We start from the raw sequence: 12,631 nt of genomic DNA, 5'->3' as shown, positions 1-12,631 counted from the left end.
GCCAGAGGTGGCGGATACAGGAGGCACTTCAGCAGACAGTGACCATCCCCATGAAGACCCCCTGGGTATGAATTGGTTCTTCCTAGAAAAAAGTAACTATGAAGAAGTCCTTGCTGCACTGTGTGACCTGTTGGAGGTTGAGGTTCTAGAGGTGGTTCATCTTTCCAGTTGATGGACAAGCCATTTGAGATCTCTGTTGTCTTTTTAGAGGAGTCAGCTGTGTTTCTAGTGGCTGAGCAGCATGCAGATCTTTGTTCCACTGAACCTACCAATGTATTGCCTAGTCTATCTCTTGCTGTCCAAGAAGACTCTTCCAGAGAGGATGCCTTGCCTGAGTCCATGTTGGAGTCCATAAAGCTTCACACTGCTAAAGAGCTGGTAGCTTCCAGGGGTGAAAGCCAGGTCAGAACTTTCAGTTTCAGCTGAAAGTCGCCTTCTCTTCAGGGCTGGGGGTCAACACAGAAGCTGTGGCAGAATCTTTAGCACTTCTGAAGCTGCAGAATCCTGCACAGCAATCTTGCCCCCAATGTCTGCAGGGAATTGGTCCCATTACAGAAGACGATGCGGTCTTGCCTCCATTACCTCAGCAATGCTTCCCATTTCCTAGAGTGTAAACAACCTTGTACAGAGAGAAGTGCAGCTGTCTTACCACTGCCTACAGAAAGTAGCCAGTCCTCCTGAAATACCATTAGGAAATCATCTCTTAATCTTTTCCTGAAAGGCTTACATAAGTTTTGCCTTCTTTTTTTGCCTCCATCATTTAAATTCATTGAAATCTCGGATCTTCAATGCCTTTTCAGTCTTCAATGATTCCCTAAAATTGAAGATCATTCATCTTCTGAAGCTCTTTCCCTGTGTGCTCCAAGGGAGAAACAACTTCCTCAATTCTTCTCGTCTAGTTCCAGAGAGTCTCTTTAGTCTTCTCTCTTGGATCAGTCTTTCATTGGAAAGCCTTCTTTGTCCTTGCAGTTCAGTCATCCTGAAACCTACACTCTTGTGTCCCAGCAATGCTGCTAAATTGCTGTCCTATTCTGCAGATGATGTCTTCCCAGATGTAGAAGTAAACACCCATGTCTCCAAGACATCTTCCCTAAGGGCTGAGAATACTGTGGGAGATTGGATCCCTCAGGACTGTGACTTGGGGTGGGGTGTAGGGGGAGGTGAAGAGTAGGAGTTGGAGAAGGGTAGGATCTGTCGTTGTAAAAAGGAGTTACAGAAATGGAATGTAAATAGTTAAAGACATAGTTTCATGTTGTTGTTAAAAAATTGGGATAGTATACTTGGGGGTGCTGTAGTATAAAGGTTTAACTGATGGTATATGTCAATGTATGACATAGACGATGATGTAGCACTAACATCAGTCAGTCATGTGTTAGACTTGAGAGAGAGAGAGGGGTTGGGACACCATGCCTAGGAGCAACATGCCTACTCTGTAACAAAAACAGAATTACCTGGAAAAACTCAGCAGGTCTGGCAGCATCGGCGGAGAAGAAATCAGTTAACGTTTCGAGCCTTCATGGCCCTTCGGCAGAACTGGAGCATAGTTAGAAGAAGGGAGAAATATAAATTGGTATATAATTTATATAAATTTATATTTATACCAATTTATATTTCTCCCTTCTTCTAACTATGCTCCAGTTCTGCCGAAGGGCCATGAAGGCTCGAAATGTTAAATGATTTCTTCTCCGCCGATGCTGCCAGACCTGCTGAGTTTTTCCAGGTAATTCTGTTTTTGTTTTGGATTTCCAGCATCCGCAGTAGCTTTTAGCTTTTTGCCTACTCTGTAACCTGTTTAGGTGTAGTACTTATAAACAAGTGTTAAGTAGATACCAGAGTATGACTATAGCCTGTTTACTAACCAAGTACCATGCCTAGAGTCTACAGATAGAAGGACAATCCCAGAACATGAGGTATACCCACAGCGCTATTAGCGAGGGTATTCTAGGTTTTAACACAGTGAAGTGAAGGAACGGTGATATATTTCCAAGTCAGGATGGTGTGTGGCTTGGAGGGGCACTTGAAGGTGGTGGTGTTCCTATGCGTCTGCTGCCTTTGTCCTGCTGGGTGATAGAGGTTGCAGGTTTGGAAGGTGCTGTTGAAGAAGCCTCGACGAGGTGCATTTCTGTAAGATATGGACTCCTATAGCTGCCAAGCAAGATGGCGCTGACACATCCAATGGTAATAAAAGGCAGCTGTGAGCTGAGGTGTTGCTCCACCTTTGGGCAGGCATACTGCAATGCTGGCTTATAGGGAGATTCCCTCAGACTGCACAGAGGACAGCTCTCCTTGCAGCCACCTCATACTGCACCACCTTTACGTCAGCAGCTACCAAACAGGATGTAGCATGCTGAACTTGGTGTCATTTCTTATGCCCCTGCTACTTCAGTCTTGGTGAAGGCTGCTAATGGATTGAGATGCCATCCGAGGCTTTCAGAGCTTCTGTCCTCTTGTGTTGATTAATTCGCAGTTTTACCTTAAAATTTCACTTGCGTACAAAAATCCTTTCCCATTAGTAGCGTGCTTTCTGCACTCCAGCTTTGCAAGTGATCTAACCTCAGAAAATTGGATGCAACATCACATTTTTCATTTCAGTCTGTCTAAAAAGCCACCAATAAACATTCCAATCTAAACTGCAGTAAAAATGGAATACCTAAGCCTGAGTGAATAAACTGGTTAACTGGAAGGAGCATTATGTGGCGAGCTTAATCCAGTTCTTACCCAGCATGCATATATGTTAATTTTCCAGCCTGGACTATTGAACAAAAATCAAGATTAGAAAGTCTGGCTTATTCTTTTATCTCCACTGGCCCAGGTATACCGAGGCCAGTCAAATTATTGTGCCCCATCAACATTCTGCCTGACATCATCTAATTAAACATACACCAGACATTAACCTCAGTTCCTTTTCATTCCTTTATGCCTCTATGCCACAGGACATGGTGCACTCAACCACTGAGTGAATTTAAAATCTTCCTTTATTATTATACACAGTGATTCTTTACAAAAGCAGTCTGCTATCACGAATCAGAAAAGACTATGATGGCAAAATTCAGTTGTGTAGTGCCTGTATTTTCAGCACTACAGCTGCTGTTTTGGTTGCAAAATGGTGTTGGGTCACACATGCACATTCCTGCCAACAGGTGAGGGCATTAGTGTGAGTATTAGGAATGTGTGCCAGAAGCATGTAGAGCGTTTCATCATCATTAGTCCCTTGTTCCTCTTGCACTTCATGCTTCAGCACCACTGTCTGGCCAGACTGCAATTCTTAGGTATCTAAAAGGAGAATAGCACAAGGGTAGGGTTGCAGTCAAGTAAGTGGAGAAAGCCAGAGGTGCATGCTTACACCATCTGCAGCTAGCAAATTAGAAGACTTTGTGGAATGAGTGTCAAGTGGGACGTGAGGATAAGCATTAGGTAAGAACATACCGTCAGCCTCAATGGTTTCAGCCTCTGTCACTCCTCCATCAGAGTGAGGACATGCAACCATGCCTGTCACCCACAGGTTAGGTGATACTGTCTGCTGTTATGTGCTGCCTTGTCCTGCAGGAGACAGGGAAGTGTTTTAATGGGTGTGGAGTGCAACCTATTTGGGTGATGTGGTTGTCAGAATTGAATAATTGGCAGTGTGCACCAGCTGTGAGACTTATAGGAGTGATAATTGTGTGAGGATGAGGTGAAGCTATGCACGTGAAATATGAATCCTGGTTGGCAAAAATTGTTGATAGGTGAGAAAGGGGTTTGGGGGGGGTGGAGGGAGCTGATGAATTGAACAGTATGTTAGTCTATTGTAAGGATATAGCATTTGAAAATGCACTCACTGACCTTGACTATTCGTGTGAGGTTATTGAACTTCTTGCTGCAGTTAATCCAGATTCTCAGGCTATATGACTGGCATTGACTGTGACGGCTATCTGCTCCCACTGCCTTTACCTTGTCTGTATGAAGGGCCTGCTCAGAATGTTTTCCCCAGTTGGCTTTAAATAGATCATCCTAGTTTTAAGTGCTTCCATTCTTGTGTGAACTTGACTCTTGTGGGTGTGCAGCCACTCAACAGTGTGTTTAGCACGGGGCTGCAGACTCCTCTTATTTAAATTGGCAAACAGCATTAAGTTTACCAGCTGCCTGCATTGGACCAAATAGGCATGGGCTCATCACCCATCCTGATCCCCATGCCCATTTCCCAACTTTATCCAATATTTCCATATACTCAGCACAAATCCGGTCCTTTCACCACACCACCTGCTGTTGCAGAATTTCAATGGCTATAGTCTTTCAGGAAATATCTATGGCGGCATAACAACAGGTTTAGCCTGCAACATGCTTCTGATAGACAGTCCATCATTTGGTATAAGCGATAAGTTAGATACTCCTTTAATCATGGCAATATATAACCAGTTTGGCAGGAAATGATGACTTGAATCAATGTTTCTATAAACTGCAAAATAACCAGTTTCCAAACATTTGTAGTATACCTGCCTTTAGAATTCACTTAACAATTCAATCACGACAGGACAAATCATGGGCTGGATTTTCCTCTGGGCAGGAAACCGATGTCAGGACCATTAAGTTTTTTGAAGAGGTGAGCTAACTAATTGGATGGAGGACAGGTTGAGTGGTCAGCTATCGGCCACATGGGCGGGGATGGAGACAGGGCAGAAGAAGTGCACGCCCCATATAAGCACAGCATGGCAGCCATCACTGTGGCGACCTCTAACTGAAAGAATGGATGCACCAGAGTCTCAGGAAGAGTGGCAGAGGACTGTCAACTGGGGCAGGGCCGCTCTTTGATTCTCCAACACAGACCTCAAGATCCTTCTGGAGGCAGGGAGGGAAAGGAGGAATACACGCTTTCCAGAGAGCAAAAGGAGAAGTCCATCCTCCTAAACCAAGCAGGTATGGCTGCAGATGGCTGAGACTGTCAGAAGCAGGTGTGGTACGGAGGATCTGGGTCCAGTGCCAGGAAAGGTTCAATGGTTTTATGAAAGGAAAATTGTGTTTGGCAAATTTATTAGGGTTTTTTGAGGATCTAACTAGTAGGGTAGCTAAAGGGGAAGCAGTAGATGTAGTATACTTGGATTTCCAATAGACATTCAATTTCACAAAAGGCTAACAGGTAAGATAACTGTGCATGAATTTGGGGGTAATATATTAGCATGGATAGAAAATTGGATAACCGACAGGAAGCAAATAGTAAGTGTAAAAGGGGCGTTCTCAAGTTGGCAGGCTGTGACTAATGGAGTGTCAAAACAATCAAGCTTGGAGTCGGTGAATCTTAAGGGTATGAGTACAGGAAGAACATTGAACTCGGGAGTTGGTGTTGAGTGGTGAGACTGCAAATAAGGCTTTAATCATTGCTAAGATTTTTCTGGGAGTAGAAGATATAACCCTGATTGGTTTACAAAAAGTAACTAAGGCACAGTTAACAGAATTGGCAGATAAGTTGCAGTTAGGTTTAATCATAGGGGCAAAAAAGCGGGCATAATTGAAATCATAGCGCAGCATTTGAAATTGAAAGGGATATGATAAAGCTTGAACTTGAACAAGCAGTGAAAATGAAAAAAACCTGAATTAGAAGAAAATGAAAAGGGAAAAGAGAGAGCATTTCAAAGGGAGATGGAAATGAAAAAAAACTTGACCTTCAGGGGGAGAAGCTAGCAATGGAGGAAAGAGAAAAACAAAGGGAAAGAGAATACCAGCTTAGAAAGCTGAAGTTAAAAAAGAGATCACAGATGCTGAGGAAGGTTCTGATGTGGAATGACCACTCTTAACTTAAAACCCAATGGGGAGCTGTTTAAATTTGTGTAGGCGCTTCCAACATTTGAGGAAAGGGAATTTAATTCATTTGAGAAGATAGATAAGCAGATGAAATGGCCACAAGAAATCTGGACATTGCTTTTACAGTCTAGGTTGGTAGAGCTCATGAGGTATATGCATTGCTGTCAGAAGATGTATCGGTGGATTATGAGGCAGTAAGAAAGGCTATTTTGAGTGTATGTGAGTTGGTTCCTGAGGCATACAGGCAGAAATTTAGGAATATAAGGAAACAGCCTGGTCAAACTTATATTGAGTTTGAGAGAGTAAAACAAAGTAATTTTGACAGGTGGATATGGGCATTAAAGGTAGAGACAACACATGCAGCTCTTAGAGAAGTAATTATTTTGGAAGAATTTAAAGATTCAATTCCTTCGGTAGTTAGAACTCATGTGGAAGAACAGAGGGCAAGCAGCAAAGATAGCTGATGATTATGAGCTAGTTCATAGATCGAAACACTTTTTTTTGTCACCCTTCTAAATCCGTGAATGATAGGAAGTGGGAAGGCGAAAGAAAGATGGTTAGTCAAGTAAGAGATGGAGCAGTTGGAAACTTTCAGGAAGTTTCTCCTCAGACCAAAAGGAAGGTGCTGAGGGTAGGAGTGACACTTGAAAACTGAGGTGTTTTCATTGTAGTAAGGTGGGGCACACAAAGTAAATGTGTTGGAGGTTACAGGCAAAACCTATTGCAATAGTTGGAATGCAGAAAAGCTCTGGAAGTAAGAGTACTGTGGGTTCAGAGATCCAGAAGCAGGAAAAACCAATGGTTTGTGTACAGGTGAAGCAGGAAGAATCAGTGGTAAGTGAAGTGAAGTGCGAATGCGTTCATAATTTACCCAAGGAAGTTCTGAAGTGCAGATTTGGCGTTTGAAGGGAAAGTCTTTCCATGTGTACAGGATGGAGCGGGTGAAGATATTAAAATTTTAAGGGATACAGGGGCTATTCAATCCTTAATGTTATAAGATAGTGCTATTTGTTGTCCAGAGGGAGTATTGCAGGAAAGAGTGGTAATAAGTGGAATTCATGGAGATGTGAAACCTATTCCATTCTGGAAAGTAAGTTTAAAAAGCAAGTGGAAAACAGGTGAGGTGGTTGTTGGAATAGTGGGAAAATTGCCCTTTGCTGGGGTTCCATTTATCTTAGGTAATGATATAGCTGGACCACAAATATTGATGATGCCTACTGTAGTTGAGCAGCCTGTGGCGGTACATTCAACAGAAATGTTGCAGAAAGAACATCCTAGATTGTTTCCATAACATGATCATAAACTCATAGCTTGAAACAGGAAGAGGAGGAATTTAAAAGGCAGGGAAAAGGCGCTGACATACAATTAGCTGGATCAGTCTTTGAAAAGATTGTGCAGGAAGAGAGGGTTGAAGAAAATAAGTACAAGTATTTAGTTCAATTAAATTGGTAGAATTACAGCAGAAGGATTCACAAATAAAGAAGCTATATCAGACAGCTTATTCGGAAGCAGAGGCAGATGTATTCCAGAATGTTATTACCTTAAAGGTAATGTGTTAATGAGGAAGTGGAGACCATCTCATGTTTCAGCAGATGAGAAATGGGAGGTAGTACATCAAATAGTTATACCATCTGGATACAGAAATGCAATATTGAGAGTAGCTCATGAAATTCCAATAGCGGGACATTTAGAAATTAGGAAAACTCAGGCAAAAATACAAAAACATCTCTATTGGCCTGGATTGCATAAAGGTGTAGTCAAATTCTGTAGATCATGTCACACATGCCAGGTGACAGGAAAACCTCAAGCAGTGATTAAAGCGGCACCTTTAATTCCGATTCAAGTGTTTGAGGAACCTTTCACCAGGGCCCTGATTGATTGTGTAGGGGCCCTCCTAAGACTAAAGGTAGAAATCAGTACTTGCTGACAATTATGGAGGTATCTACAAAGTTTCCAGAAGTGATACCTTTACAAAATATTACAGCAAAGAGAATTGTAGAGGAGTTGACTGATGTTGATGTTATCAAGTCCTGCACAGGCCCTGGCCTCCTCCTTGCACTTGATCTTAGCCAACAGGTCCAGAGGAGAGGCAGCCATTTGATGGGGCGGAAGAGACCCCGCTGCGTCATCACCTTCCCCTGATTAGGCCTGGGGCAGGAATACTTGTGGCCTTCCAACCTGGATGGCAATTGAAGCCCTTAAGTGAACAACAAATGCCCACTTATGGGCCTCATCCTGCCACTGCTGGTATACAGCCAATGACTGGGACTCACCATGCAGGAGGCAAACCTGTGCAGGGTTACTTGTGGGCAACTGGAGTGGGCCCTTGTTCAAAGGCACTCAGTGCCTGATCAATGAACCCACCATTAGAAAGGGGTGGCCCAGTGCCCTTGCTGCTGACCCCTCTCCCCCAAAATCCATCCCACAATCCCCCTCCCAACATCACTCACCTGTGACCTGGGATGTAGTGACAATACTAGGCCTTGGATGGGTTTGGCATTGGCAGCAGCCACTGTCTCCCCAAAGGCACTCCTGTTCAATAGAACTGCTGGCCTCTGATTGGCCAGCACCTCTTGGCAGGCGAGTTATCTCTGCCATTTCCTCATGATAATTTCTCCTGTCTCTGCCTCTTAGGGACCAACATTTACTTTAGCTACTCTCCTCATTTTTATACACCTCTATAAGATCTTACTGTTTTTATATTCCTGGCTAGTTTACTCTCATACCCTCTTTTCTTTTCTTTTTAACAACTTTTTGGAGAGCCTTTGCTGGTTTCTAATACTCTCCCAATCCTCTGGCTTACTAATATTCTTTGCAACATAATAAGCCTCTTCCAATTTAATACTTGTTTAACTTCCCTGGCAAACCATAGGTGGAACTTTCTTGCTAAGTTTTTGTTTTTTAATGGAATGGAGTGTTGTTAAACATTCTGAATCACTTTTTAAAACGTTCCCCACTGTTTATTTACTGCTATAATTTGAGACTATTTAACCTTATCCAATCATGCTTAGCCAGCTCTCCCCTCATACCTATATAATTATTTTAACCTTTATTTGAAACAATTTAATATACCAAAGATATCTTTAATATTTTTAAAATCAAGTTGACTTTGCTAAACTATCATTCAGCTATGCCACAGAGCTCACAAAGAAAAATGTTTATGAGCCCTTCTTAGAAAGAACAAGCTTTCCATGTTCATGGGGAGACAGTGGCAATATCACTGGAGTAGCAACTTAGGGGCCCAGGCTAATGCTCTGGGTACATGGGTTCAAATCCCACCATGGCAGCTGGTGGAATTTGAATTCAGTTAATAAATCTGGAATATAAAGATAGTTTCATGGTCAACATCATTGAGACTATCATTGATTGTCATAAAAACCCACCTGGTTCACTAATGTCCCTTTAGGGAAGGAAATCTGCTGGCCTACATGTGACTCCAGACCCAAAGCAACGTGGTTGACTCTTAATGCCTGCTGAAATGGTCTAACAAGCCACTCAGTTCAAGGGGCAACAAATGCTGGCCTTGCTGGTGACAGCCACATCCCACTAAAGGAAAAAAGGATGTCTCAAAGTATTCATATTGAATTCATAACTTGTTGAAGCATAGACATTGTTATTTTGCAGACAAATATGGCAGCCAATTTGTCTACAGCATGGTACCATAACAGCAATGAGATCAATGGTCAGCTAATGTGCTTTTAGCGCGGGGGGGAAACGGTGTCCATAAATCTGAGACTATTCTCTGTTGTTCCTCAAATAATGCTGTGGAATTTTTAATTCTATCTTAATAGGCAAATAGGTTAACATCGTACCTGAAAGACAGCAACTCTAGATAATGCAAATCCCCTCAGTACTACATTGGCATGTTAAGCCAAATTATCTGTTCAAATTTTGGAGCGGGGCTTGAAGCTATGACTTTCTGACTCAGGTGAGTGAGCTGCCAACTAAACCAAGCTGAGCACTAGTTTTAATTGAAAGGAAGTGAGCAGATTTTTCTCAATTTTTCCTCATCTTTTCTTATGCCTTGAAGATGTTGGCATTTGCTTTGATACAGTTCTAAAGTTAACAACAGGCATCTAAGCTAAGTATGTTACCTAAATGGCCAGCCTTCACATATGCCAAGATGGTGAGTGTTGGCAAGCTATCTAATCAATGATCCCCTTACCAAACAAGTCACTCTTGGTTTGACACTGAATAAATGAGAATGTACTTACTTTGCAAAAAGCTTTGGTTCAGAGATTCAGACAGTAAAGTGACAGTGATATGATATTTATCTCATTTGCATTTTGGCCTTGGACCTCCACAGAACACTTAGTAACACAAAACCAAACTGAATCTAAGTGGAGTCATTCAGGCTGATATTTCACTGCTGAAAATAGGGCTTATGATATTAGTGTTTTAAATTGTAACCAGTCTGTATGTAAGTGTACAAGGCAATTGTGGCAGCTCCAGTGCACATTAAATTACAAAACTACAGCCCAATGCATTTAACCAGAGCATTTACTGGTAAGGAATTATCTGAGAAATTTATTTTATACCTCTATAACTGTATTTTGGGGATTAAGGGAGCTGTATTCAGCTCTCGATAAACACATTTTCCTATGTGATATTGTGCTATCCAGACCAGAAAGATCTTAGTTTCTGTTCTGAGTTGGCTGATCTTAGTTAGTGCAGCAGTGGGAGAGCTCAGGTCAGGCTGCAGGACCTCTAAATTTGAGAGGGGGTAAAACACAACTGGAGTTTCAACCCTGACAACCATCCAGTGTTCCCTACTAGAAAGTGCATAAGTACATGCATCACATGAGATCAAGCTTGGCAGTGACGCACTTTGTGATTGAATTTCCAAATCTCATTGTGTAGTGTTATATATGAAGAATATCCACATGGTCAAGACACCAGAGAGCAGCCAGTGGACATTATATGAAAATTGGAAAAATAAGCTATGTTTTCTATCTTTTTTATTATATCATCATTTCTTACTTTCAGTTAACATATTTTGCCATGTGATAATTTATCATGTAATTTAGCTGATCCCACCTCCTTCTACTTTATGTATCAATGTGACATTAAAGCTATTGGGATTTCCTTTGTACCACACAGTGTTTGGGTAGTGGAGCAAGGTTACAGGTGGCAAGGAATACATCATACATTCTATTCAGCCCATCCACGTGTAGAATGGATTTGGCCCTGTTGGGGGGTTAGTTCTACAACATTGGAAGGAAACTAATCAAAACATTTCAAAACATACAACATGTGATCATTATAGTTGCACATGGAATATCAGTAGTGATAGTATTCCAATATCAGCAATTGCAAAAAGAAAAGATTTGCATTTACATAGCATCATCACTTCTCTCATAAACCTCTCAAAATAATCCAGATTTACTGGACTAGTTTGATGTACACATTGTGAGATCTGCAAACAACAGCACAATGAACCTATTTTTTGTGGTGCTGGTTGAATAAGAAATGTTAATCAGGACACTGTAATAACCTCTTGTTCCGCTTTAAAGGGACCCTTAACATCATTTGAACCACAGATGGCAGATAGAAAGGCCTTCATTTAATGTCTTAAGGAAAGATGGCACCTCTAACATTGCAGTACTCCCTCAGTGCTAGATGAGAAGATTAGCCTCGATTTTGTGCTTGAAACTATGGGGCCAAATTTCTCCCTGTCAGGCGAGCTGGTCGACAGCAGGTGCGGGCAGGCGCAAAGCCGATTGCCACCCGTGATCGGCTGTGTGCCGCTATTTTACATGGGCGAGCCAATTAAGAGCTACCTGTGCAGGCAGGGGGAGGAGGGAGAGTTGGGGCCTGCGCTTTTTCGCACGTGTGCGTTAAAGAGCGCAGAAATCTCCCTGAGGCACGGAGCTGCCTCACGGAGATTAAGATCACAATGAAACTTTGAAAAAAAGAAAAAAGAAAATTATTCAGTATGTCCCCTCGTGTGAGAGTGTCACATGAGCTGGGACATGTTAATGAATTTTGATAAAAATTTTTATTTAATTAATAAATTCTTCATGAAACCTCATCCCGCCTGTGGATGAGGTTTCATGAAAAATGCAAAGGCTGCCTGGGCTCTTCGCCTGCCCGCCAACATTAAGTATTAATTTATTAATTAATTAGTTTATTAATAGCCTTAACAGGCCTTTGACAGTTCATCGGGTGCACAGCCAACTCCGGTGCGCACCCGCTGAACAAAAGGTTGGAATGACGCGCAGTGATGTCGGGACGCACGCCCAACTTCACCGCACGTCATTTTACCCGTCGGCGTGCGGGGCCCACCCCTACATGCCGAACAGAAAATCCTGGCCTATGTCATTTAGAAACTAGTGCGCTACCACTGAGTCAAATCAAATCACTCATACTACTGACAATGCACACCTAAAGGACACAAGAACAGAGAGACCTGGACTTTATGTACACAAGTCTTTGAAGGTGACAGGATAAGTTGAGAAGACTGTTAAAAAGGTGTACAGGACCCATGGCTTTACGAATAGTATCCTCACTGGCTATGAGTGAGGTCCCAGAGGACTGGAGAATGGCCAATGTTGTTCCATTGTTTAAGAAGAGTAGCAGGGATAATCCAGGAAATTACAGGCCGGTGAGCCTTACGTCAGTGGTAGGGAAATTATTGGAGAATATTCTTCGTGACAGGATTTACTACCATTTGGAAGCAAATGGGCGTATTAGTGAGAGGCAGCATGGTTTTGTGAAGGGGAGATCGTGTCTCACTAACTTGATTGAGTTTTTCGAGGAAGTGACAAAGATGATCGACGATGGAAGGGCAGTGGATGTTATCTACATGGATTTCAGTAAGGCCTTTGACAAGGTCCCTCATGGCAGACTAGTACAG

The sequence above is a fragment of the Cetorhinus maximus genome, chromosome 19 (genome assembly GCF_964194155.1).
Source record: "Cetorhinus maximus chromosome 19, sCetMax3.hap1.1, whole genome shotgun sequence".
NCBI lineage: Eukaryota > Metazoa > Chordata > Chondrichthyes > Lamniformes > Cetorhinidae > Cetorhinus > Cetorhinus maximus.
The sequence above is the reverse complement of the archived record's forward strand: the minus strand, read 5'-3'. Positions refer to the sequence as shown.